This window comes from Panthera pardus, unplaced genomic scaffold, assembly GCF_024362965.1.
Source record: "Panthera pardus isolate Hobbes unplaced genomic scaffold, ASM2436296v1 HiC_scaffold_22, whole genome shotgun sequence".
Taxonomy (NCBI): domain Eukaryota; kingdom Metazoa; phylum Chordata; class Mammalia; order Carnivora; family Felidae; genus Panthera; species Panthera pardus.
Window position 1 is genome coordinate 5,730,504 of NW_026526788.1, and position 27,793 is coordinate 5,758,296.

Genomic DNA, 27,793 nt, shown 5'->3' on the forward strand with positions numbered 1-27,793 from the left:
ACACACACACACACACACACACGCATGCGCGTTCCGTTGAAGCTTCACTTGGGAACCACATACCCACAGAAGATGTATGGACGAACCCATGTAGGGAAGATTCAGAATCATGAAATCTGGATTCTTGGATCACGGACTAAGGAACTTTATTGTTTTTTAGGTTTACTTATTTATTTTTGAGAGAGAGAGAGAGAGAGAGCATGATAGAGACAGAGAGAGAGAGAGAGAGAGAGAGAGAGAGAGAATCCCAACCAGGCTCCGCACTGTCAGCACAAAGCCCAACCCGGGGCTTGATCCCACGAAGTATGAGATCACGACCTGAGCCGAAACCAAGAGTCAGAGGCTTAACCGACTGAGCCACCCAGGCACCCCCCGCAAGGAGCTTCAAAGAGCCTCTAACGCCTCCTTCATTTTGGGAAAGAGGAAACTAAGGCCCAGAAAGGTCGAATGACTTTCTCAAGGTCAAAGAGCTCGTGTTCAAGTTCATTGCCAGCCTGCCTCTCCAAACCGCAGGCCACAGCCTTCCCCTTTACGGAGCTAAGAAGAGCCGACGCCCCCTGCTCTTGCAGCCCCGCTCAGCAGGGGGTCGCCATCAGCAGCCCATCAACACCGAGCTCTCCCAGGGGTCATGGCACACCTTCCACCATGGAGGTGAGCAAGGACTGGGGAGGGGGGGATGAAGAGCAGGGCTGGGAGAGGGGACGCCAGGAAACAGACTCCCTGGGAAGGGAGTTGATTCGGGGTGGAGTAGAGGCGTGCACCCCAGAGGAGGCTCAACGATGTGAGGGGCTGGGCCGTCTGAGCAGATACACCAGCTGGGCACAAACGAGGTGACAAATGATCCCAGTTACACAGATTTCAAAAACAGGCGAAACTAATCTAAGGTGATCAGAGGCAGAGAAGTAATGGCCCTCGGGTGGGTAGTGGGGTTGCTTCCTGGAAAGGAGTATGAAGAAGCTGGCTGGCTTGGTGAAAATACTCTCCATCCTGATCTGGGAGGTGGTTCTGGGGGTGGATGCGAACAGGACTGTTTACTGAGCTGTGCATTTACGGAGCTGTGCGTATGTGCACGTTTTATCGGACGTAAGTTGTGCCTCGAACAGAATCCAGTGGAAAAACAAAGAATGGATCCAATAGGGCTATCCTGTCCCTAGGAGTACCAGACACGGGGTCTCTGACTATTCATTTGGGCCGTTTTAAAGGGGGGTCTGAGCATCAGAAGGGGGAGTGGGCTCCACAGGTTTCAAGGACCCTATAACCACATCCTCACACTCTTGGGCTGACATCTGCCCAAACCGGTTCTCGCCCAACCGTCTCCTGGGGACTGTGGGTCCTGCTACTGTCCTGAGTACAAGGCTCCCTTCCTCCCTCCCTGCCCCTACCCACCCCAATCACACACACACACACACACACACACACACACACACACACAGTGGCCCCAGCTAATGCCTCCAGAACCCTCTCGGCCAGTTGCCAAGCCCTTTCCCATATCTTCCTTAGGTCCACGGTCAGCCCCAAGCCTCCTCTTGGTGTTTCAGAATTTTCCTTGCTCCATGGCCTTCCCTTGCCCAGGAGAGGGACCCACAGCCCAGGCCGGCCCACCCTTACCCAGACGGCGGCCCCTCTCCCCTGGGTACCCAGGACTCCTAGGCCCCAGCCTCGTGCCTTCTGAGACGAGATCACTCCAGGCTGGCCCGACGCTTCTGCACAGCGACCCTCAGGTATGTCATGAAACCAGTGTCTACAGGACAAAAGTCTCTGTGTAAACATGCTTACTTAAACACAGAATTACATGCCGCTCACCCACCCCAGATTCCACATCCAAACCACTTGGTCAAATGTCCTTGTCCCAATGCTATACACCCATGGCTCAGTGTGGTGACGTAAGTAAACATGGGCTCAAAGAACTCAGCCCCAAGGTTGCTGGGTTTGAGCACGTGACTGTGATCAAGGAGTTTCGTGATAAAGCCCAAGTGAAAAGGGCTTGCAAAGATTACACACCCGACGACGGCAACAAATCAGGAAGCCGAGAGGTAACATCTAACACGATGATGTCCCTGCCCCTGGGAGGCTGCCTCCATGGACCGAAGAGGGAGGACATCCTGGAGGAAACGGCATTTGAAGCGGATGACTGCAGTGAGAATATTACGGGAGCCCTTCGCCCAGGACGCATGTTGAGTCCTCTCAGTTAATGCCGTGGGGCCCTCGCCGCCCGCCCTCCCTCAAGGCGCTTCCCCGCTCGTGGTGTCATTCGTCCTGGCCGGCTTGGGCAATGAGAACACCTGTGGGAGGCACGTACAGCCAGAGGGCCGAGGGGCTCCGCGCCCCCAACCCACACCCCACTCCCCCAAAGGCCTGCCACACCTCGCCTGGAAAGCGCTTTATGACTTTCCAATCACTTTCACATATGTTTCCTCCTCTGAGTCTTAAAACCGGGATGGGTGTTATGATCCCCATTTTATTGGTGGGAAAAACAATACAAAACCAAACGTGAAATGACTCAGCAGGGCACACGGTGAGTCAGCATCCAGGCTAGGTGAGCAGGTCCGTGACATGGTGCCCAGGGCTCCAAGAGGCCAAGTGGCACGCCACAACTTTTATTTTTATTTATTTATTTTTGAGAGGCAGGGAGAGCATGAGCAGGGGAGGGGCACAGAGAGAGGGGGACACAGAATCCGAAGCGGGCTCCAGGCTCTGAGCTGTCAGCACAGAGCCCGACGCGGGGCTTGAACTCATGAACTATGAGATCGTGACCTGAGCCGAAGTCAGACGCTCAACTGACTGAGCCAGCCAGGTGCCCCCGTCACATATTTAAAAAGAAAAGAAAACCAATGATATGCAGGGCTGGGTGGGGGGGAGGGGGAGGGGTCCGTCAGCTTCTCTTAGATGCCCCAGATTCCTCCTACCTTCCTACTGCGGGGGTTTTCCACCGAAATCCACGTTGGCCACCGTGCCCCCTGGGATTCTGAGAAAGCCTTGCCAACCTTCCCAACGATGGAAAAGCTGGCTTTTCCTCAAGACCCCGAACGCCTGCACACAGAGCGGCCAACGATCGTGGAAGAGACGGTGACATAGCCTAGAAAGCTGTGACTCCCCGCCAGTGGAGGCGATCGCAGATTCAGGATGCACACCAGACTTTTCCACAGCTGCGTCAACAATAGCTATAGGGGAGAAATCAAGACGGTGCGGGAGGCTTTGGCCGCAGATCCCAGGTACCTAAACCAGCCAAGCTTTGGAAGGAAGCCACTTCAAATGTTCACGTTGAAACAATGCTTCGATATTTCTTTGTTTCCACTGAGATTTCCACTGAATAACAGCTGTCAACAACTCAGGAAGACGGTGGTCCGTTCCAAGTCTTTCTTCTTCTCAAGTGTTCTTTTATAAACAGCATACTGCTCTTTTCAGCAAGAGCAAAGCAAAAGGCATCCACGGTTGTTCCGAGGGGGGCAGAACATTTCCACGAACGTTCAAGCCTCTGTTTTGTGCCTCCGTCTGAGGGATCAGAGTTCCTATGTTAAGAAGACAGAGCTCGGGGCACCTGGGTGGCTGAGTCGGTTACGCCGCCGACTTCGGCTCTGGTCGTGATCTCGAGATCTGTGAATTTGAGCCCCGCGTCGGGCTCTGTGCTGACAGCTCGGAGCCTGGAGTCTGCTTCGGATTCCGTGTCTCCCTCTCTCTCTGCCCCTCCCCCACTCATGCTCTGTCTCTCTCTCTCCTTTAAAAATAAATAAACATTTTTAAAAAATTTTAAAAAGGGCTCTTATTATTATTATTTTTAATGTTTATTTATTTTTGAGAGCGAGAGAGACAGAGCATGAGTGGGGGAGGGGCAGAGAGAGAGGGAGACCCAGAATCCGAAGCAGGCTCCAGGCTCCGCGGGGCTCGAAAAGATCCACAAGATCATGACCAGAGCCGAAGTCGGACGCTTAACCAACTGAGCCACGCAGACGCCCCAAGAAGACAGAGTTCTTAAATACACTATTGAAGGAAGTGGATATTTGAAGCACCTTCTATTATCTTCTAGAAGCCTCCTTTGGTTTCTACAAAAGTTTCAGTGGAGTAAATGGTGCTTACCAGGGGTTGGGAGGAGGGGGGCGGGGGGGTTAGTAGTTCATGGGGGCAGAGTTTTCAGTTTGGGAAGATGAGAAAGTTCTGGAGATGGAGTGGGTGATAGCACAGCAATATGAATGCCCCTGAGGCCACTGAACTGCACACCTCAAAATGGTTCAAATAAGGGGCTCCCGGGAGGCCTAGTTGGTTAAGCGTCCGACTTCGGCTCAAGTCACGATCTCACGGTTTGTGGGTTCGAGCCCCGTGTTGGGCTCTGTGCTGACAGCTCGGAGCCTGGAGCCTGCTGCGGATTCTGTGTCTCCCTCCCTGTCTGCCCCTCCCCCGCTCGCTCTCTGTCTCTCAAAAATAAATGTTAAAAAAAAAAAAAGCTTTTTAAAAAATGGTTCAAATGGTACATCTGACGTTAAGTGTATTTTACCACAGTAAAAATCATGCCTAGAAAGTGTCCACGAAAGTTTTAAAAACTGTCCGCGTGCTGAAAAGAATCCAAAAGGTTTTACACGTGTATGTTCCTGTTCTGCTTCCTAGTTAAAACCAGCCTGTCTGGATGAGTTTACTGATTATTAACTCTGCATTCAAAACTCCTGATTCGCTGAGCACCCCAGGGGATAACCCAGCGCCCCCCCGCCCCAGGCCAGTCCTGTGTGGGAGCCCCCAGCCCCCGCAGCGCAGCTCTGTTCCGGCACCTTCCTCCTGCGTAGAACTCTCTAGACATTGTCTCACCTGTCCTTTCCTCTGGATAGCTCTGTCCTCCCCACAGGGCTCAGGCGACCTGACTATGAGGTCTCGGTGAAAAGTCAAGAACCAGTTCTTCGAACTCTCTGCTCCGCTAGCCAGTCAAGTGGTTCCAGACAAATGTTTTGAAGAGGAAAACAGGCAGCCAAGCGCGCCAGCGTCCTGAGTCAGCCCCATGGGTCGGCTGACAGGCTGGACCACAGCTCAAGGGCCTGGTTCTGGGCACACGTCCCTCAGCCGGTGTCCAGAAGGAGCACCCTAGGGGACTCACCAGAGGGGCACGTGGTGAAGGACAATGAAACAGGAAGCCCGGACATTCCTGGAAGGACCTCTACTTTCTACTTCCACAAGCCTTCTTTCTTCCTTCCGCTCAGATTTTGAAACAGTGCCTTCCAAGTCACGTTGCCATAGGATGAGACGGATCGCCTTTTCCAAGGCACCTTCCTAGAGATCTCTTGCCCATCCCCAACAGCCCTGCCAGGGTTCTGACCGACTGGAGAGATAAGGGCACTGAGGCTCAGAGATGTTAAGTAACTTTCCCCAGGTCACACAGCTGGTGAGTGGCAGGGCCAGAATCGAACCCGGATCTGCCTCACCGCAAGGCCACACCACGTCCGCAAAGAGAAGTGAAACGTGGAGCGCTCGCACGGGGGCCGCGTCCATTTATGACACCGAAGATCTGGGGCCTTGAAAGACTCTGCGCAGCTGTTGGAAACGCTCTGTTCTCAGAACCGAAGCCGTCCCAGACGCCAAACGCTTCATGGCCCCTTGCGCGGTCCCCGGCACCTCGGAGGCCCCCAGGAACCATGGCGGGTCATGGAACGGAGTCAAGGGCTATTTGCGTTAGTTGCTTGGATGTGGCCCCATTCAATAATTCGGTGAGCGGGCGAAGAAACCACATGAAAGAAATGAGCACATCCTTTGGAAGACTGCTTGACAGAATACGACAACACCAAGGCATCAGGCTTCCCCTAAAATTAGAGCCGCCATACGGTACTAATAACACCGTCTGGGCTCAGGCAAAGCGCTGGTCTGGCCGCGTTGGCAGCGTCCCTTCAAGAAGTACCTTGCCACCGCATACCTGGGTAATCACGGGCGTAGATGTCCGCAAGGCCCTGGCCAGCCCTTGCCCTGCAAGGAGGAAGTACCTTCGCGTGGGCTGGAGCGCAGCTCAGCACGGGGTCTGCACTGCACCCTTCTGCTCCCAGGGAAGAAAGAACGGCCCTCCTGGCCGCGGGAGCGGGTGGTAGTAAGCCAGGTCGGGAACACTGATCAAAGGCCCTTGTCGGAGCGGGAGGAGGCCCAGCTCAAGGGTTCTGGAGCCTTCTCTTGCATTCAGGCAGGCTGTTTTCGCAGCCCCAGGCCACAGGTATCTGCACCAGCCTCCGTGGCCCTTGAGTTTGGAGACCCTCCCAAATCACATCCGGGAACAAGCAAAAGAATTGACCTTGAGCGGTGAGGTTTTGAAAAATATTTCCAATTCAGAGGTTCTCCAGCTCCGTGGTGCATTCGGAATCCCCTGGAGGCTGTGTGAAAACAGATTGTGGAGGCTGCCCCCAGGGCTTCTGAATCAGTAGTCCTGGGTGGGGCCCGGGATCCACATCTCCTAAGCCCCAGAGGAGCTGCTGAGGCCGCTGTCCCAGGAGCCACACTTTGGGAACCGCTGTTCTCATTATTTAAAGAGAATGATTTAAGGGCATGAGAACGTTGCTCTGAATAACAAGGATATTATTATCAAATGCCTCCCGTGTGCCAGATACTTCGCTGCCTTTGATATTTACAACACTCCTGCCAAGAAGGAATTAATATCCTGCTTTGCAGACTAGGATTCTGGGACTCGGGAGTTCAGGGACATGCCTAACGTTGCACAGCTAACCACCAGCAGAGTGGAGATTTTAACCGAGGTCAGAGAGACTGGAAACTCTCTTTCTCTCCGCCTTCTTTCACTGCCTGTCTGGTGAACCGGGGGCAGGCACTGGAGGGGGGCAGGGGCGGAAGGAAGTTACATGCCAAGCAGGGGCATCGGGCGTGATGATGGGCACCTGACAAAGCCGTGTGCCAGGCAAGCCTATAGACCACCCAGCTCAGCCACCTGCAAACGAGTCAGCCCCCCGTGGAGGGTGTGAGGGTCACGGGCACCAACAGAGGACGTGGACTCTAAGCTGGCCCAGTAGAGAGAGAACACCTATCCTTGGAGAGACACGGTGCCTTCCATCTGAATTAAACTGTCTCTGAAGATCCTCTCCTGCTGGGATGGGAAGGACGCTTGGGTCCGTGGTTGAGTGCACTTGAGAGAAGAAGGGACCGTGTTGCCCATGTGCCTTTGCCAACTCAGAGAAGGAGAGGGAGGGAGCACAACCACCATTTACTGAGCATCTACTGTGAACCAGACGACTTCTCGTACCAACTGTCCGTTTTAGGGCTAAGGAGATGGAGGTGCAGAGAGGTTAAGTGACTTGCCCCAGGCAGCACAGCAAGCAAAAAAAACTGGCAGATGGGACTTAAACTCAGGTGTCCAAGAAGACAGAGCTTGCACTCACCCCCTGACTGACACGCAGGATCTCAGGGGCAAAGTGGGTCCTAAAAATCCCTGGAGTCTGGCTCCTTCATTAGATAATTGCAATAAACTCATCAGACTTCGGCCAGGTTCTTTGGTTCCCAGGGATAACCAGCCTAAACATGAGACTCCTCCCATTAAGGAATTCCAGAAAAGCTCTCTATGGAGTCTCTAGCCTGAATTTCCAACGTCACCTCTTCCCCCAAAAGGTTCTCCCCTAACACGCGAGAACATCCCGACACCTTCCTGCCAGTGGGAGTTTAGTGAGATGGGAGCTCTTACCGAATCCGTGTGGATTGCAGGTCGGTGAGGCCAGGCCACAGGCAAAGGGACTCCCTCTTTATGTCCTCTCCCTGTCTGCCTTCCAGCCGAGAGAGGGCTTTCCTCTCTCTCCCCTGGGCCACGGTGGAATCTGAGCTGGGGACCTCAGCTCTGCAGAACTTGTAACAGGAGAGAGCCCCCCACAGTCACAAAACACTGATCCAGGCGGAGCAACAATGCAGAACCACGCCTGCGCCCCAAGCGCCAACACAACTGTGCATTGTGTTGTCAGGTTCCCACTGGGTGGCGGCCCACTCCCCCACCGACCCCCCGAAAGGAGCCGGCCAGGCCCTGCACAGACACCCACTGGTCTCCAAGTCAGCTTCCGCTGCACTGTCTCAGCCGCATATAGGCCTAAGGACATCAACCAGCTCCTGGAGTAATCATCGAGCCAGTCAGCAGAAATGCAAATACCTCCATGCTTCCGAGTGTAGGGAGAGCCTCCCAACGTCCATCGGCGCCCAACACAGACATTGTCACATTTCCCTACGCTGACCTGATCAGGATTTCTGCCAGCTTAAACGCCCAGGCAACAGCAGGTGGGGGAAGCAGACTCTGAGGCTCACTGCGGCTGCGGTCTCCTACCGCTGAGTATTGTGTCTTGCCTTGTTTGATAATAAGCTGTTGTATGTCTCAATGTAAATACAATCTAAGGCGGCATATGGCTCGCAAGGCACCATTGACGACTCTCCCCGTGCGCCAGCTTCCTGCTCTGCGAGGCTCGCTGCCCCCACAGTGCAGCCGTCGGGGTCCACCTTCCCTTGGCCTCAATCTGCCTGCCGAGGCTCCCGCTGACGCTAACGGAAGGGAAGCAAGCCTGGGGAGACCGGGCTCCGGCACGGGGTGCTACACGAAGTCAAGCAACTGTCCAAAGTGAAATACTGAAGTGAGTCGGCTGTTCCGCAAGAAGATGTTTTTGGCTAAGGCCGCTTAAAAATGAGACCCAACCAAAACATCTGCGACACCACAGAAACGGGGTATCCTTGCAAAGGACCGCACGACCGTTCGACTTAGTCTATTCTCAGTGTGGCGTTAGACGCACCTAATGTCACCAGGCACAGAGCTCAGTTTACGGAGGAGACCCATGAATCGCAGGAGTTGTTACGGTCACGCGTTTTCATCGTGAGAGCCTTGGGACCTTCTCAAAGTGTGAGGCTGCCAGGTGATTGGAGGGACTGGGGCCAGCAGGGCCCGGCAAGGCTGGTCATGGCATCCTGACCTGAGAGCATCATGGCTCTCCCTGGTAAGCCTCTGTTACACGGACACCCACCAGAAATGTTGTGTGGGCCTTGCCATCTACTCCCGCCTTCGTTATTTCTTTCTTTTCTTTTCTTTTTCTTACTTTAGAGACAGAGAGAGAGAGAGAGAGAGAGAGCGGGAAAGGAGCAGAGAGAGAAAGAATCTCAAATAGACTCCATGCTGTCGGTGCAGAGGCCGACACAGGGCTCGATCCCACAACCCTGGGATCATGACCTGAACTGAAACCAAGAGTTGGACGCTCAACTGACTGAGTCTCCCAGGCGCCCCTGCATTCACCTTTTTTTTTTTTTTTTTAACTTTGCCCATATGCTCTCTCTCTAGGTGGGAATGTCTGTCTCAACCTGTCAGACCCTCAGGAACGAGAATTTCAAACCCCTTCTCCATATCTTTTGCTTTGTATTCTCGGGGATTGAGGGAGGCAGGGAAGCTCCCAGGACAACCATCATCAGCCAGGAGAAGGAATCCGGAGTCCAGGTGAAGTTATCGGGTGGATAGAGCTCAGGATCTGGGGGGAATGAAGATACAGCAAATGGGAAGCCAGGTTAAGGGCACAGAAGGTGAAAGCCAGGTCAGCCGTGCCTCAGACACAGTCTGGATGAAGACCCACGGAGCGGGTTTCTGAGTGTGAAAAGAGGCCCTAATGGTTTAAAAATGCCTGGCCTGTCACCTTCTCACTGTAGTGCCCAGCTGGCTGGTTAACCCTTCGTGTCCAGCCTGTCTGCCCTGCCGGACCTACGGCTACAGTAAAGCACCCAATAAATACCAACAGCCCTGACTGGAGTCTCGCGATTATCTCCCTGTATTTCAGTGGAACATAATATTGAAATACAATATTTATTTTTTGCTTGCACACAGAATATTCCGGTTCAGCTTTGCAACCAACAACTACAGAGATGACAACACAGAACCGTAACCATACCTGTGAATTCCACCACAGAAGCACCGTAGGGAATCGGCACAGAGCACCCCCCTTCCCACTACTGGCTGGAGCTAGGCTAACCTGGGGATGAGGGTCTAACGCGGGGTGACAGCAGATGTCCTGCTGCAGTCAGGAAGCCCGCGGGGTGCAGCCCAGCCTTGCGATAGCAGGGCAGAAGCATCCCAGAAAGAAAGCGTGCCTCTGTCCAAGGCCTACCCATCATGCAACTTCATGCAAACCACAAAGGATACTTTTATTCCCGGCCGACTGTACAACCTTGACTTCAACTCTAATGCCACACTGCTCCAGGAAGCAACCAGGATAGAAATGAGCCATGAAGCAGGCCAGGCCTCCAGAAAGTGCCCTGTCCAGAACCTCCCACCCCCCAGAAGTGAGCAGGGCAGAGCCACCAGAGGGTAAGAAGAGCCACCAGCCAAGTAGGAAACCCTTTCTGGGATCTTGCTGTGTTTGAGTGCTGTTGACATTCCCGGTAGACTGAGGGGGTTAAGATCCTGTCCTGAGACCCAAGGCTTAGACAGCCCCACACTCACAAGAGCAAAAATGTCGCTAATGTTCACACGGCCCCCCCAGCCACTGGGGATCCAGTGCTCAGGGCTGGCAAAGCCTCACTCATCACCCTAATGTCCACTCCTGTGCCCAACACAGCTCGGGCCCCAGGCAACAGCTTCTCCATGGCTTCTCTGTATCTTGTGTCCTATGTCTTTGGGAAAAAAGAAAAACTCACCGTCTGCAAGACATGAAGGTCTGTGGGTCGTACTGTGGCTGCAGAGACAAGGCAAGATGGTATTCCAGAGCGCAGGGAGGATTTGACCGGCAGACGCATGCAGGGGAGAGAAAACACAAGCAAATTAACCGGTCAGCTCTTTCCCCTCCGACCCTCCACTTCCCAGGAGAACTACTCACCCATTTCCTGGCTTCAACTCCTGGTCCTGTAGCTACTGGGGAATTACCACGATATTTGCACCAACATGGCAGCTGAGAAACGTGATGATGCGCCTCACAATTCCTGTCACCCTCAACCCCGTGTCTGTGTGGGTCTAAACAGTCCATGTGTGATGCATGATACGGATCCCTTCTGTTAGCCACTGGGTGAGAGTCGGAAGCTAGCAATACGAAGCATGATCGGCATGAATATTTAATCAGATTTCAGCTTTTAGAAAATTAAACTTAAAATTCAGTTTTCTTTAAATAATTTTGTCGTACCATTTTCCACATTTATTAATTGTAATCTGTGTTTTTCCCCTTCCCGTTTTAATTTTTGTATTTTATAGGAAAAAGTAACTTTCTTTGAAAATACATATGAAAAATTAATTTTGATATTTTTACATGTACTTCACACTTTTTATGAAATACACCCACGTGTTGCATATTTTAAATACACTTACATTTTTTAAATCCTTGAGCTCACTGCCGTCGACAGAACAAACTTATGTGAACACATTTGCAACAATGACAGAATTCGTGACCATGCTGAGCTGAAGACAAAAATTTAAGGAAATAAACATGAAATAATTACAAATTATGCGCCTTCATTTTGTTAGTCATTCAAACAGAACAAAGGAACATTTAAGCACGTGTAGTAATAGTTAATGCAGCCGCTTTGGGACAGCTGCCAAACTTCGGTCATGTACAAATCACAGCTTTACACGTTTTTCAGTTGTCCTTATGAACGTGTGGGTTTTTTTTTTTTTAAGTTTATTTATATTTATTTTGAGAGAGAGAGAGAGCGAGCACAGGTAAGGGGCAGAGAGGGGGAGAGAGAGAATCCCAAGCCGGTTCCATGCTGTCAGCACAGAGCCTACTTTGAATCCTCTATACCCTCCCCCTGCCCCTCCCCTGCTCACGAGAGTGTGCACTCTCTCTCTCTCTCAAAAATAAATAAAGATTAAAAAAAAAAAAAGTAAGAAGACAGAGCATATTTTATTTAACCGTTGGTAGGCTGATTTATATTCCTAAATACTGGGACACACGATGGTCCCCAATTGTACCTGTTCGGAGCTCTGCTAACGCCCAGAGTCAAGCCCACAAGTCTGGAGAGGATTTGGCCACACGCATTTACAAACACAGAAGACAGACGCCATTATACATTTTCCTTTATTTTTAAAAAAAATTTTAATGTTTATTCATTTAAAAAAAATTTTTTTTAACGTTTATTTATTTTTGAGACAGAGAGAGACAGAGCATGAACAGGGGAGGGGCAGAGAGAGAGAGAGACACAGAATCGGAAGCAGGCTCCAGGCTCTGAGCCATCAGCCCAGAGCCCGACGCGGGGCTCGAACTCACGGACCACGAGATCGTGACCTGAGCTGAAGTCGGACGCTCAACCGACTGAGCCACTCAGGCGACCCAATGTTTATTCATTTTTGAGAGAGAGAGACAGAGCGTGATCAGGGGAGGGGCAGAGAGAGAGGGAGACACAGAATGTGAAGTAGGCTCCAGGCCCTGAGCTGTCAGCACAGAGCCTGACTCGAGGCTCAAACCCACAAGCCGTGGGATCATGACATCAGCTGAAGTCAGACGCTTAACCGACTGAGCCACCCAGGTACGCCTTATACGTTCTCCTTCAAATAACCACCTCTAAGTAACTTCAAAACACCTCCAGCTTTTGTTCATAAGAATTTCTTTGGGCCTTTACAATAACTTTTGTCACGATCTTGCCGAGTAAAGCACCCCAGCACACGGCTCAGTGCCCGACACAGAGATCTCCCGTAAATATTTGTTGACCGAACGCACTTTACCGACCACGGATTGTGCTCTGGCTTCGACCCCTCTATGCTGCCCGCACCTCATTCATTACCCGTAGGAAGAGAACACAAAACCTCAGCAGAATGTGAATGAATCCCGGAGGGTTCGATCGACAGCTTGTAAATCCCCCCGAAAGGAATTGTGACTTCCATTTCACCCATGTGTCACAATCGGACACCTACTGTAAGCTGTCACCATCACCCTCAGGCACGGGTGGTGCCACCTCTGCCGAAACGGGGGTCCCGACCGTCGTACTGTGACGTCTCTTGGACGGCCTGCATCACAGGGCACTGGAGCCACAGAGCCTTCCCCTCATTTCGGGAAGAAAAAGAACGGCCGCGTGTGCAGCTGTGCTATGTCACCGAGCACGTCCCCAAGAGGACGTGAAGAGGCTGTAGGCGGAAGCAGAAAACAACACAACAACCCAAGCTGGAGAAAAATAGCTGAGCTCCACGTCGAGAGATGATGCATTTTCAGCCGGCCACACGCTGTGCACGGGTTGCCGATGGCTCACACTCAGATTGATCTGGAAGCGACGGAACCACCGGGTAATTTCACCAGGCAACGAAACACGCCAAACCACTGTTTTCTTATCTGCACAAAACAGATGCATTTCTCCCAAACGGCCAAGAATGGCACTGTCTTTGCCCCCAAAGCCGTGCTTCCCAAGATCTTGCACAAAAGGGCACACATACGAAATCGTATTTGTGTGGGCACCCCCGGGGGTAGATGGGAGGCTGTTGCTCAAAGCAGAAAATGATCAGCTGGGGATCTTTGGTTACACATGCTCCTTCCTGACCCCCCGAAGAAGGCCAGCGCGGCGGGGGGGCGGGGGGGAGTCGCACTGTATTGGCACAGCCGAAACCCGTTTGACATGCCTCAGTCCATCATGAAGTCCCAAAAAGTCAATGGAGAGAGGTCCTTTGTAATTCTAGGATGCAAGGCTCACCAGGGGAGGGGATTAGGAAGGACCCACCAGGAATTATGTGAGGAGGCACTGCCTTCTTGGGCAAGTGCATGGCCAAGCACAGCCCTGTCCTTTGTAGGAAAACAGGATCCATGGTAGAAAAGCATAAGAGAGGCCGTGAGAGGCTTTATTCCGGGCCTCCTCTTTGCCCAGCCCAAATGAGCTCCTGCACATTCTCAGATTCTCTGCTGAGCTCTGCCAGTTCTCCCTCGACCGAAAGAACGGGGGCACCCTTGTTGGTGGCTGTGCCATCCTGAGACTCTGCCTGGAGAGCCCCAGAAAGTAGGTGCTCCTAAATTCATAGCAAGCCTCCGGAGTGGCCCCAAAGGTGACCGATTACAAGTGTTGATTAAATTGCGCTTCTGAGCAAACCTTGAGAGGGTAAGACAAAAATAATGCCTGAAAAGCATTTTTATGTCCTGATTAAAAGTCAGGCATGCAGTGGATCAGACACCCAGAGCAAAACAGTTTTTAAAACTCCCCTCTCTATGCTGCCAAGTTATTCATCTAAGAATCACATAATAATCGGTAATAGCCATTACCCTCTTGATGAGTTCGTTAGCTTTAAAATGAACCATTAAGAATTGAGAAAGAGAAATGAATGCCAGTGTGAAAAACAGCGCTTGGGCTCTGCGAAACATTTCATGTATGAACTGATATTTACACTACCAACTAAAAATGTTACACCTTCCCCTTCACCCTCAGCCTCGGCTGGGCGAAATTCTTAGCATACACGAAATCGCCACGCAGTCACGCGGATGACAGAATTGAGGTAGCTCAAGTACGTGTCTTTGTCTTTAAGATCACTGTACTACCATTCATCTTGTTTTGTTGTTGTTGTTGTTGTTGTTGTTTTGTTTTGTTTTAAGTACGCTCCACACTGGGAGTAGATTCCATGCCCAGCATGGAGCCCAACGTGGGGCTTGAACTCAGGACACTGCGATCAAGACCTGAGCTAAGATCAAGAGTCAGGAGCCTAACCGATCGAGCCACCCAGCGGCCCCTACCGTTCTTTCTGAATCTAGCATTTCTTATTTGTCCTTTGAGAGATTCTATTCATGTATAAAACATACATACGTACATACATGTCACTTTTTCAAATATTTTTCAGTGTTCTGTATAGTGCTTATTTCGCTGAATGCTGCATATTGGAGGTTATTTTTGTATCGTTATATATAGATCTGCCTTATTCTTGTTGATCATATTCTGCTAAATTGATATACTATTTTTAAAAAGAGGAATATGTCACACCTCGGTGGGGGGCTGTTGGAGACAGGGACAGCACCCTAAGTGAGCTTGGATACTTCCAGACCATTATGATGAATGTACTCCCGAAATAAACCGTGTGGCTGGGTAAGCATGTGTTCAGTGGGCGGGGGGCCCAACTGCCTACTGGGAGTTCCCCAAGTGACCTTTCACAGAGAATACAACGTTTAGGAAAGGATAGGTAATAAAAATATGCCAAAAAGTCTATATATATTTTATTAAAACTCAACAGCCATTGTGCCAACTGTTGAGAACTTAGAATAACAACACTATTTTTGCGGGGAGGGATATTTTATCAGATACTGTTTGAAATTGCCCACACGGTGCCTGGGTGGCCCAGTCAGTTATGTGTCTGACTCTTGATTTCGGCTCAGGTCATGATCTCACAGTTCGTGAGATCAAGCCCTGTGTTGGGCTCGGTGCTGACAGCGCGGAGCCTGCTTGGGATTCTCTCTCTCTCTTTTTCCCTCTCTCTCTCTCTCCCCTCCCCGACTTGTGCTCTCTCACACACTCTCTCTCTTTCTCAAAATAAATAAACTTTCAAAATAAAATACAATTGCTCCTATACGGTGACCATAAAAAGTAGACTCACTTTTGGCTTTATTTTATTCTCAGTCTTAAAGTCCCTTCAGATAATGCACCCCGTCTTGCTTGCAACCAGCGGAAGATGGCCCTACCCCTGCTCCCCTCCAGTTCCCCGCTGCGCTTGGCTGTGTCGTTGGTGTTCGTTCTCGTCGCAGCTTAAAATCAAAGCTCTACCCCTGTATTTATGAAAGCTGTCCAATCAGCTCCCTGTTTTGAAGCGACGTCACTAAAATGGATGGTGGAGGGTTTTCCCGTGACGAATCCCAATCTCCCCTATGCTGCCTCTTCTCCAGCGCCAGCCAATTGACATAAAGGTTATGTACTTGAAAGGCAAAAGAGAAAACCATGCCTGTACGTTTCCGACTCTTGCCCGGCGAATCCATCACTGGTGTGGCTGCTGTGTGCCTACCGCCAAGAGCATTTTCTTCATCTCGTTGAACTCTGCAGACGCTGGGAAGTAGCTATAAAAATGATCAGCATCCCTGTTTTTCAGATAAGAGAGCGAAAGCTCGGAGAGGTGAAGTGAATTGGCCGTGGCCTCAATCCTGATCCATACCTGGCTGGTTTAGCTCTCAACTGTCAGTGCGGGCCACTCAGTGTGCCTGTGAAACGTTAAATCTCTAACGTTCTAGAATGAATGTGTTCATCAGGTTTATTGGAAGATAAAAGGAGCAAAGCATTACTAAGACTCTGGCATGAAAGGCAGGCTCCCAGCTCCCCCTGGGCCACCAGGCGTGAGGAACGAAGTCAGAAAGAACACATAGGAGGTGCCAAGTGTCACTTAACCTTAATGGTTCAGAGGCGAACATCATGAATGCATCCTTCTCACAAACCTTGGTTGAGCACCTTGATTGTAACAAGTGCTTCCCCAGACGCCACAGCAGAAACATTTTCCCCTCCACCCGAGATGGGGCTGTCCGAGGAAGGCATCACCATGAGGAAATGTTGAAGCCCATGTGGCCCAGGCCAGATCTTAGAGAACTCGCATTCCATGTGGAAAACAAGGGGGGAAAGTCTGGCTGTTTCCACAAGCTAGGGAGACAAGGGACTTCATCCAATTATAGGCTTCCTCCTTGAGAATTCGTTTTCCATCAAAGATACACTTGGCCTTGGGGTTGGCCAACCCCTTACTCACAGCATTGGCTTGGTGATTTTGTGTCAGGCTGTTGGTCCTGGACCTAATGCTTTTATTTCCTCAGCTGCTCTCACCCCAAAGCACAGCCATTTCCAGAAACACTGGCAGCTTCCCAAGTACGAAGTCATAAGTTTCTAAGATTCTCTGGTGGATCCAACACTCAAATTTCCCGGACCACCACCTTGACCGCAAGTCCCATTGTTCCCTGGACATCCATATGTTCCGGTGATTGGAACCTTGAGCTTTGGGACACTGGACCTGTTTCCCCTCCTGAAAGCAACTCCAAATCAGCCCTTAGCACACGCAGCCTTCTCCCACAATGCCCTTGGTGGGAATGGTCTAAGTCCTTTATGACCAGTATGGAAAGTTACGTAGAAAACTGTAGCCATTACCTGGATACATTTCGGCCAAAATAGCACTTGGGTCTGAGATACTGGAAAGCTGAGACTTTAAAGGGGTTCTTGGGGACTTTTCCTGATTCCCCCTCAAATGATCCTTAGGACAGTCATGATTCCCCATTTCTCCCTTGTATAGCTCAGTCTGGGTTGCAGAGGCATTTAGTGCCCCATCTACTCAGAATCCCTGGTAGACCCCAGAGCTCCATGAAGGGACTTCCATGAGAAAAGAGAAAGGCATTGTCTCTCTCCTGCCTTCCGTGTACCACAACTGCCTGTGCCCACCCCACTCTGTGGTGGCTGCCCCCTCCCTTGTTCAACCTCTGCGTTTCCACTTTTTGCAAAGTCAGTCCTTCCTTGGATGGAAACCACCCGTTGCTTCAATAGCCCAAGGAAAAACTCCTTCCTTTGGGGCATCCGTGGAGTCTGCCTTGTCCAGTGACCCTAGAGTTGTCAGAGCTGGTCCAGTGAGCTTCTCCTTATCATGCCATTGGGAATTTGGCTCCTTTGAAGAGACTGCTCTGTGCCCACCAGAGTGCTGCTTCCAGATGGGCTTCCTGAGGAAACTGAGGCTCAGAGAGTTGAAATGGCTCATCTAGGGTCACTTAGGCAGCAACGGTGAAAAACCCAGCCCCACACCATGTCTCTCAGCCAAGGCTGTGTCCTCATTCATTATATCGTTAGATATGCCCTGAGTTTGGCTTCAATGACCCCCAGAGCTCCGCTCAGACACCCTTCTCTCCTGATTCCATTTCTTCTTTAGTTTTGTCAGTGGTTCTGTCTCTTCCCACATGAATCTTTCTACATCAAAGTCACTCAACAGTTCCTAAGAGTCCCTGGAGTACCCCATATATTGCAGAGCCCCATGCCAAGCAAGTTCCATGAAACGTCTAGAAAAAGACTCCTTGTTTCTGCCTCACGGCATTTCCTCCATGCCCTTCCAGCCCATCCAAATCCTCCCCACCCTTTCAGGGCTGGCTCAGGGTCCCCTAGAGCTACGCTGCCTGGTACAATAGCCACTCACCACTGGTGGCCACTGAGCACTTGAACGGTGGCTGGTTTGAATTGAGATGAGCTAAAAGTGTAAAATACACATACCAGATTCCAAAGACTTAGTATGAGAAAAAGAATGTAAAACATTCCCAGTAATAATTTTTGTATCGATTACTTACAAAAATGACAACATTTGAGTATGTAGGGCTCAATGAAACAAACACCTAAAATTAATTTCACCAGTTTCCTTTTGCGTTTTTTTTTAAATGTGGCAACTAAAAAATTCAAAATTACATATGTGGCTTGCCTTGTATTTCTACCGGGCAGAGATGCTTTAGAAAGAGAGAGTTTAGTCCAGGAGAGGCAGGGAATCATTCTTCGTTCACCAAAAAATTCAAGGAGCAGACATTCATTAAATACATGAAGAATAAAAGCAAAGCATTGTGCTCGTTATTATGGGGGGTACACATTTAATAAGACAGGTTCCTGCTCTACGAGGGCTTGTGTCATCAAGGACTAGAAGCTCATACAAATTGCTGGGTTCCCAAATGGCCATAGGACAACACTAACTGAGGTAAAATTGCACACTTTGGGGATATATAGGTAGAGGCAGGTTGGGGGAACTTCACAGCACAGGAGGAGTTTTTAGGATATCAGTTTTTGGATTCTCTAATGCAAACCAAAATAACAATAGCTTGAGAAAGACAGTGAGAGAGAGGGAGGAAGGGAGGGAGGAAACTTTCGTTTTCCCTCAGATTATTGCTTGGACGCCAATTATCCAGGACTGATGGGACAGTTGCACCATGTTGAGAACCCAGGCACCTTCCAACTTGTTGCTCTGCCAAGATACCAAGTCCTGACACCAAGTTCACGTTCCTGCCAGCAAGAAGGGCGGAAGGAGCCAGTTCTGAGTCACACAGCTGCACTTCGCTTTAGGGATGGCTCAGAATGTTTCACTTTTTGCCATGAGTCCAGCTCAAGCTCAGGGTGTCTATGACCACCAGAATCAGAAGAGAATGGATCTTGCAGAGTAGCTCACGTTCTCTGCCACAGAGGGATTATCTGGGCCGAACCAGGATGAATGGATAGGATTTAGTGGGCGGGGATTTAAGAGATGCCAGCCTGCAGGAACCTCATTAACAAAAACACCACAGTGTGAGAGCATCTGACAAGTTTGAGGGATGACTGAGTGAAACATGAAGGAGATGCCTCGGTCTGCGATAAAGAATCGGAACTCTTTGGAATGTCCTCTGTACAGCCAGAAGCACTATTCGGTCTCCTGGGTTATTTCTCAAGCGAAGCTGGGTGTTCCTTTAAAGCTCCAGGGATATCCGTCACCTGGAAAGGAAGCAAGCTAAGGGTGGGGACCCACAGAGCTGCTGAGCCTGTGAAGATAAGGACCAAACAAGACATCCAGGACTAGAGGATCCCCAAGGGCGGGTACAACAAAGTCATCCTAACCAGGAAAAGCCTCAGTAGGCATAGAGACCGTGGATTTCCCATGTCACCGGATCCCTAAGTTTGGTTAAGTCAGGTTTGGAATCTCCCCAATGAATCTGTCATTAATCACCTGTACAGGTAGCTTGTGCTTACCATATGTGTGCAGTCTGTCTCCTGTCGCTAGAATATGCCATGAATAAGGGCAAGAGCTTTTGTTTGTTGCCTGCGGGATCCCCAGCATGTAGAACATAGCAGGGACTCAGTAAATATTTGTTGGATGAATGAATGAATAAATCATCAGCACCCACGGTAAAACCCCTGTGTAACACCAAAGAAGACATTTGAGAATGTGACGCTCTTGTGACAACTTTGCTGCAAGAAATAAGAGAGGTCATATTTGTTGTTCCATAATTTCCCATTAGCCAGACTTCTTATTTGTTTTCCCCACAGCGCTCTGAGAAGGGCATTGTTCCCATCTCAAATGAAGACACTGAAGCTCAGTAAACCTGCAGTTGACCCTGAACAACAAGGGTTTGAAATGTGGGGTCCACTTACGCGTGGATTTCCTATACTGCCGAACTAGAAATGTATTTTCTCTTCCTTATGATTTTCTGAATAGCATTTTCTTTTCTCTAGCTTACTTTGTTGTAACAGTATGCAGGGGTGCCTGGGTGGCTCAGTCAGTTATGTGTCCAACTCTTGATCTCAGCTCCGGTCATGATCTTACAGTACGTGGGTTCGAGCTCCGCATCTGGCTCCACATTAATGGTGCAGAGCCAGCTTGGGATTCTCTCTCTCTCCCTCTCTCTCTGCCCCTACCCGGCTCGTTCTGTCTCTGTCAAAGTAAATAATAAAAATTTTTTTAAAAAACGAATACAGTATATAATACATATCGTCTACAAAATATGTGCTAATCAACTGTTTGTGTCATCGGTAAGACTTCCGGTCAACAGTAGGCTATCAGTAGTAAGTCTGGGGAGCAGTCAAAAATTATACACAGATATTCAACTGCGAGAGGGTCAGTGCCCCTAACCCTTGTGTTGTTCAAGGGTCAACTGTGAGTGCCTTGCCTAAGGTCACTGAGGGAGGAAGAGAGAAGTCTGAGATTCAAACTTTCAGCTCCAGAACTACTGTTCTTTCTGCCTGTTTCTTTTCTTGCATAACACTCCCAAGATTTTCGATCAATGTCTCCACTACAGACAAGCCCACACCAGAGGCTCCAATGTCCCCGCCCCAGCCGATGCGAAAATCTGTTGGTCGGGTATCACGTGACCCTCCTCAGGAAAAGAACTGGCCTTGCCTGAGACCACGGTGGGTACCAGGCACTGTAGTCGATAACTTTCCACGCAATGCCCTCTTCCGCCTTTACACAACCCCATGAGGCTGGGACTATCACTTAGTTCCATTTGGGGAATTAGTGGGACTCTGAAATCACCTTTGCTTTTCTTCCAGGTGCCAAATCCCTGAACTGCTAAACGAGAATGGGGTAATCCTGGTATTCGGAGCTAGTGAGTAACTTTGCCAAAGTCTGTATGAGCAGCTGGAAAAAACACTAGGAGAGACGCATGTACCAGCCAAGGAAAAACTCTTGTGGTTGGTAAATAATGCAGGATCTGTATGGTGGGTTCCAGACAGAAAGGGAGATTTAATTTCTCCTTATGCATTTTTCTTATTAAAAAAAAAAAAAAAAGAGAGAGAGTTTCAGCACTGAGCGCTTTAATCACAGCATCGTGGCATATGTGTGGTGCTGACATCTGGAAATATTTAGCAGTACCACAAACAAATAGTTAAGGAGTTCACCCAGAGCATCCAACACAAATTTGACTCTAACCCAGATTCCTAGCAGCACCTATCAAGAGTGAAGGAGCGTGAAATTCCTGCATACATCTCACCTTCCTCTGTACCAGCCACAAACACAGTTGGATCCGACTCCTGGGCCTGGAAAAGACAGGGGGATCCTGGTATGTTTCCCACCGGCAGGATCAGTGGGATCTGGCAGAGCCCCTCTTCCCCATAGATGCTATGGAATGGGCTGGGCAGACTCACCAGCTTTAGTTCCAGATGGAGCTAGACATTGCCACACACACACACACACACACACACACACCCTCGCCAGGGCCTGCTGGGCCTTCTTCCCTACTGGGCCGGACCAGCCCTTTCCCCTGTACTTCCAAACCCAGGCTGCTACTCTGGGTTACTCCAGTTCAGCCAATGAACCTGGCCTGCTATTTCCATTGTCATCGGGGCTTTCAGAGTCTTTGGGACACTCCTGTTGCCCCAGGATTACCAAACTGTTCCACCAAAGAACACACGTACCCAAACAAAATCTGAATCCCCTCCTCTTCCAGCTCTGCCGGACCCCAATCCCACCCCAACCTGGCCCTCCTCGGCTTTTGCTCTTTAGTTTCATAGAGAGAATGTTGGGAGATTATATCAGGTCCCTGGATATACTTGCGTATGTCCCTTCACTACAGAATTAAACTCATGCTCCTCCCCAAACTTACTTTCCTTTCTATATTTAGTCCTGACTCAGTGATTAGCAACGCTGTCTGCTCAAAGATAGAAACCAAGAGCCACCCCAGACTCCTCCTTCCGCCTCATTGCCTCCATATCCAAAGAAATACCAAGTCCAATGACTTTTTTTTTATCCTAAAAAACTTCTCACAGTTGTGCCCTCCTACCTATCTGCCTCTGTTAGCTCTCAAATAATTATTACAATACCCTCTGAGTTGGACCTCTAGCCCCTAATGCCTTCCACAACAGTCTTCCTAAAACATGAATTGGATTACGAGCTTCTCCTCCTTGGAAGCCTTCGTTGACTTCCCAAGTGAGTGATGAATGATCTTCTCTCCTGGGAAATGTAGCCCAGCTCTCCAGCCTTTCTCCTCTCTCTCCCTCCTGGCTTTAATCTCCAGATCAAAGGGCTCCAACCAAGGTCTTGCAACCAAGGGCTGCAAAGTCCATGAGCCACTGAGATGTGCAAAACGCCCGGCATATGCATGGTTTCTAGAGCGATTTCCCATCGTGTTCTAAGGGTTCTCAAGAGTCCATAACTTGAACAGAAGTCACGAACGCCTTCTCATGTGGCATTCCTTCACAGGCTTACCTCCACTCGTCTCACACATAGCTTGTCAGAAACATCCACACATATTTGACCATAACCTAGGGTAAGAAACAGATTTTATTTATATATAAAACAGAACCAAACCTTTACCGAAAAGTTCTTAAGCTTACTATATCCTATGCATGTTAATCCTTCCTATTTTTGCTATTTCCATTTTTTAATACTGACTGTGACCGCTTAAACTCATTTTACAACCCACCCGCCAATGGATCCAACCTGCAGTTTAAAATTTAGGTCTTGGTACTATATCGTCTTTGTGGTTCTCTATTATTTTTTGTCTTGACTCCCAACTGGACTGTAAACTCCTTGAGGGCAGGGATCATGATATACACATTTTCAATATTACCCATCGCACAGATTAAATGCCTTAGAAATGCAGGAAATCCCCTGGAAGGAATGTGGGAAGGCCCTGAAACAAAGGTTTCCTCGGTATAGAAACTGCCAACTATTTTATGTATGGGGATGTAAAAATAATGATTTAATGGAAAAGAATTCCCTGGGCCGTACCTGGGAATAAGGTGGGGTCCTTGTGGTGTTGGTTTAGTGTAATCACCGTCCATGAAGTCCAGTCTGGGTTTATGCAGTAGGAAATACATTGGCCCATGAATAGCTCAGCAGAACAATAAAGCCTAAACACTTTGAGGTCTCTCTCTCACTAGACGTAGGAGAAAAAAACTAAATTATTAATGGAATTAAAACGCGGCTTTGCAGAAGACACAGAGGTGAGGAAGTAACTTTTTTTTATTATTAAATCTATCGATCAGTCTTTGAGAATTTGTCATTCTCTGCTATACCAGGCAGAGGATTTTATTTTATTTTTATTTTTTTAACGTTTATTTATTTTGGGGAGAGAGAGAGACGGAGAACAAGTGGGGGAGGGGCAGAGAGCAGGAGACACAGAATCCCAAACAGACTCCAGGCTCTGAGCTGTCAACACAAAGCCCTGTATGGGGCTCAAACTCATGAACCACGAGATCATGACCTGAGCCGAAGTCAGACGCTCAACCGACTGAGCCACCCAGGCGCCCATCCAGGCAGAGGATTTTAAATACATGAAGCCATCCCTCCAGAGCTTGATAAACCAGTAAACGTGTGGAAACCAACAGACCGAAATGGCTAAGGGTTCAGCTGCGGGTACGGACATTAAGGGGAAAGTTCAGGAAAGGAGATCTTATACCCCACAGAGGGAAATTCTTCCTTCCGCCCCAAAGCTAAGGTGCGGGTGTTACCTTGGCATAAACATCAATATCACAGGAAAACAGAGGCTGGATAAGCCGGACGACTTTGGCAACCGCAGTGTGTGCTCCCAAGGGCAGGAAGGCGGCGCTGGCCGGTTTGTGGAGGGAACAGGTGCTGCCACGTGGGAGGTCGCTCCGCCCCACAGCCCACAGAGCTCCCCGAGCGAGAGGGAGAGTGCCTCCTCTTTCCCACAGAGATGCCCCTTGGCAGCATTCATGGGGCTAGGCTGCTCCCCAGCTTGAGGATCCCACCTGACCCCCAAGCCCCATCACACACAGACCCGGAGGCACATCACCCGACTGGTACGACCCTGTTCTCCTGACCCCCGAAGTGAGAAGACAATACCCGCCTTGAGGAGGTGCTGAGATCTCGGGCATTCAGGACCTAGAACACAGCATGCGCTCAGTCGAGGGCAGGTGCTGTTTCTCTGGATTTTGTTCGCTTCGTTGATTGACTTACACTGCACGCACTCCTGCCTTTGTCGCTCTGGCCCGCCGAGGAGTGTGACGGCTGAGAGGGAAACTGACGCGGCTCCCGAAAGGAAGCCCAGCCCTGGGCATCAGCCCAGCCCAGAGGCACACACCTTGAGCACGCTGGATCCCGCACCATCGCAGCAATGGCAGTAACGGGGACGGCCCAGGCCCCCGGGCCATAGGACGTGAGGAAGTCGACTTGAATAAACACCAGCAGTTCACGTTCAAGTGTACTTTGGCTGAGACGCCAGCCCATCACACTTCCATTACCGGTAGCGCCTGCTTCTCCCCGGCGCCCCCAGTCCGCACCCAAGCTGACGGCTCAGGAGCAAGGTGATTCGCCCTCTGGACACGAAGGGGGAGTCCCTGGTTCACATCCTGCTGATGATGCTTTCCGGAGGCCAGCGTGCTCTCTGCATTCTTGAGTCCAGAAGCATGAGAACAGGAGGAAATGTCCAGCCTGGCATACTTCAGTAAAACAAAATAAACTCAGCTACAAGTAGTTACAAAACTGCTCTCCGGGGAGCGGTTCCCGCCTCCGGCACACTCCCCGGAGACTCATGCTTTTAAAAAGAGATTTAAAATTCCCACCCTATAGTAAACGCTCTTTCAATCACGACGCAGCAAAACCGTGGCCCCACCATGAACTCATACTGCCTTCCTCCCTGCTCACCGCTGCCTCTAAGCCCTGACAGATTTCCCTTGGGTTTAGGGTGGCTTTTTTGTTTGTGTGTTTCTTAGGTTTTTTTGGCCCAGCGCATTTAAGTGCAGCCTACTCCCTGCAATTTGATATTTGCCTTGTGGACAACCTCGTGCCATTCAACACAGACAACCCAATCACAGCACGCTGCGGCCAGCTTGCCCCGCTCCTAGGAAAAGCTAACGATGACCCCGCACAGGAGCACGGGGCCTGAGACCTTCCACTTGGTTCCCACCCTGCACGTGAAAGAGGGAGTGAGAAGGAAGACACGCGACCTCTCCCCAGATGCAACTGTGGCCAAGATTGCTGGTGGCCTGACAAAACCATCGTTGGAGCCTCTCTACCTGGGCGGGCACATGGCCGCCCAGAATAGAGGTTACATCCCAGCCTCTTCTGCAGCCATAGAAGTTCTAGATAATGAAATGTAAGCAGAAGTGTCCTGTGGCTGCATTGTTGTTTTGTTCTCTGCGGTTCCCCCTCATTCTGCCTGCTGCCTGAAACGCGGGTGCTGCCATCTTGGACCAGGAGAAAGAGAGTCAAGAGCCAAGCGAGGGCCAAGTGGAGGGTCGGGGAAGGCTGGGCCCTAAGGATTCCGCGGATCGCTTCCCCCTGGGCTCGGTTTATGTGAGACAGAAATAAACTCCTGTCTGGTTTACGCCACGGTGATACTGAATTTTCTGAATCTTGGAATTGAATCCTGCCCTCCTCATTCCAACAGTTCCGTCTCAGGACAAAGTCGCCACTGAAAATGGCTGGCAGGTCTAATCCACTATGGTCCATCTACAAAGCTATTCCTCGCAGCGAGCACCGAAAAGTACACGTTGTCACCAAAGCTACCTGAGATGGTTTCTAGAACAGCAGAGCCACAAGTTCACCCGTTTGTTTATCTACTGTCCCACGTGTGCGCTCGGTGCCGGGTGCGAGGCCGGATCCCGGAGGTACAGACATAAACAGGATGCACTGGGCCCTGTCCTCCCAGGAAGTGCTCCCACTCTCACAGGGAAGAGAAGCCAGAGAACAAGCAATGAGATGAGGGGAGGAAAGCGTGAAAAGGACAGCGTGGTGTGGAGATTCAGCCCTGTGAGGAAGCCCATCCGCTGACAAGCACGACCAGGTATCCCTCGCTTGTCAGACTCACTTTCATGGGAGGAGAGGGCAGTCTGCAGGGAGGAAAAATGGGTGGGCGGGCCAAGGGAGAAACGTGCACAAGATCAGGGCAAAGGGGAAGTCGCCACCATTGTGCTGGGCCACCTCCACGTCCCGGGCCAGGTGTGGGTACAGGCCACTGGCTTCTCCTCTAGGTGCAGTGGGGACAGACATAGGCCACTGTGTCCCCATGGGAGTGACCTGGCCTTTGTTCTCTCCTGCTTTGTAATGCTTCCTCCCCCAGCACCTCCCCGCTTGCCTACAGAGACCTCAGAACCAACACTCCATCAGGGAACAGCCCTCTCTAGACATCTCCCCACTCGGCTGTCTGGTTCTCACTCAGCACTGTCCTCTGATCCCCACCAATGTCCCCTCCAGAACCTCACTCCCCAGGCTCCTCCCATCATGGTGTAAGGGTACATCCCTCTATTTTTTAAAAATGTGTATTTATTTTTGAGACAGAGAGAGAGAGAGAAAATTCGAGAGCTGGGGAGAAGCAGAGAGAGAGAGAGAGAGAGAATCCCAAGCAGTGTCTACATTGTCAACGCAGGGCTTGATCTCACGAACCTTGAGATCATGACCTGAGCCAAAATCAAGAGTCAGAGCGTTAACTGACCAGGCCATCCAGGAGCCCCAGGGCTCATCCTTCTAATCAATCTCCAATTCCTTTTCTAATCATTCTGCTTCCCTTTCCAGATATTGATGCTGTGACATCCAAAGAAAAGCGACAGAATCTCTGTAGGTTCAAGGAGATGAAAGAATCAGGACAAGTAAATGCAGTGAACGAGTCGGAACTGGATTGTGGAAGGAGGGTGGGGAGTGTTATAAAAACATTATCGGGACCTTCCTTGGTGACATGTGAATATCGACTTCATGTTAGATCATAGCATTGGATGAGATCATCGTGTCATGGTTATATAAGAGCAAGGCCCTCTTGGGAGATATTTGCTGGAGTATTTCAGGGTGAACAGCCATATTGTCTGCAACATAATCCCAAACAGTTCAGCAAAATAAAATGCGAATAATATGTATTCAAAGAGAGAGAGAGAGAGAGAAATCTGTATGAAAGGTATATAGATGTTCCTTGTACTATTCTTGCAACTTTTCTGAGGAAAAGAAAAATTCTTTTCTAAGAATTTCTTTCAAAATACAAAGTGGGGGGCGCCTGGATGGCTCTGTTGGTTAAGCGTCCAACTTTGGCTCAGTTTAAGATCTAGCGGCTCATGGGTTCAAGCCCCACGTCGGGCTCTGCGCTGACAGTATGGAGCCTGCTTGGGATTCTCTCTCTCCCTCTCTCTCTCTCTGCCCCTTCCCGGCTCATGCTTTCTCTCTCTCTCTCTCTCAAAATAAATTTTAAATAACTACAAAGTAAAGAGAAACATCTTAAAGATTAGAGAGAAAGAAGAAGAAAAAAAGGAACCCAGAGGCAGGCGTGGAGGTATTTCCAAAAGAAGAGTCTGAGAGTCGCCCGGGTGGCTCAGTCAGTTGAGCGTCTGACTTCAACTCATAATCTCATGGTTCGTGAGTTTGAGCCCCGCGTCGGGCTCTGTGCTGACAGCTCGGAGCCTGGACCCTGCTTCGGATTCTGTGTCTCCCTCTCTCTCTGCCCCTCCCCTGCTCATGCTCTGACTCTCAAAAATAAATACACATTTAAAATAATATAAGAATAATAAATAAAATATTAAGAAGAGTTTGAAAGAG

At 50.0% G+C, this 27,793-nt stretch overlaps 2 long non-coding RNA genes across 2 annotated transcripts in view; both read right to left on the reverse strand.

Moving 5' to 3' along the window:
- Positions 1–13,673, reverse strand: part of LOC128779098 (uncharacterized) — a 36,356-nt gene extending 22,683 nt beyond the window's left edge. Inside the window, exons 1-3 of the long non-coding RNA XR_008425037.1 lie at positions 12,535–13,673; positions 11,270–11,359; positions 10,609–10,646 (exon numbers count right to left, since the gene is read on the reverse strand). This is a non-coding gene — a long non-coding RNA (uncharacterized LOC128779098). The remainder of the gene's footprint in view (positions 1–10,608; positions 10,647–11,269; positions 11,360–12,534) is intronic.
- A 348-nt stretch (positions 13,674–14,021) lies between these two features.
- Positions 14,022–26,625, reverse strand: LOC109248889 (uncharacterized). The gene is made up of 3 exons (XR_008425038.1): positions 23,042–26,625; positions 22,517–22,572; positions 14,022–21,348 (listed from the first exon to the last, which is right to left on the reverse strand). It is a non-coding gene; the product is annotated as an uncharacterized LOC109248889 (long non-coding RNA).
- Between the last annotated feature and the right edge of the window lie 1,168 nt (positions 26,626–27,793).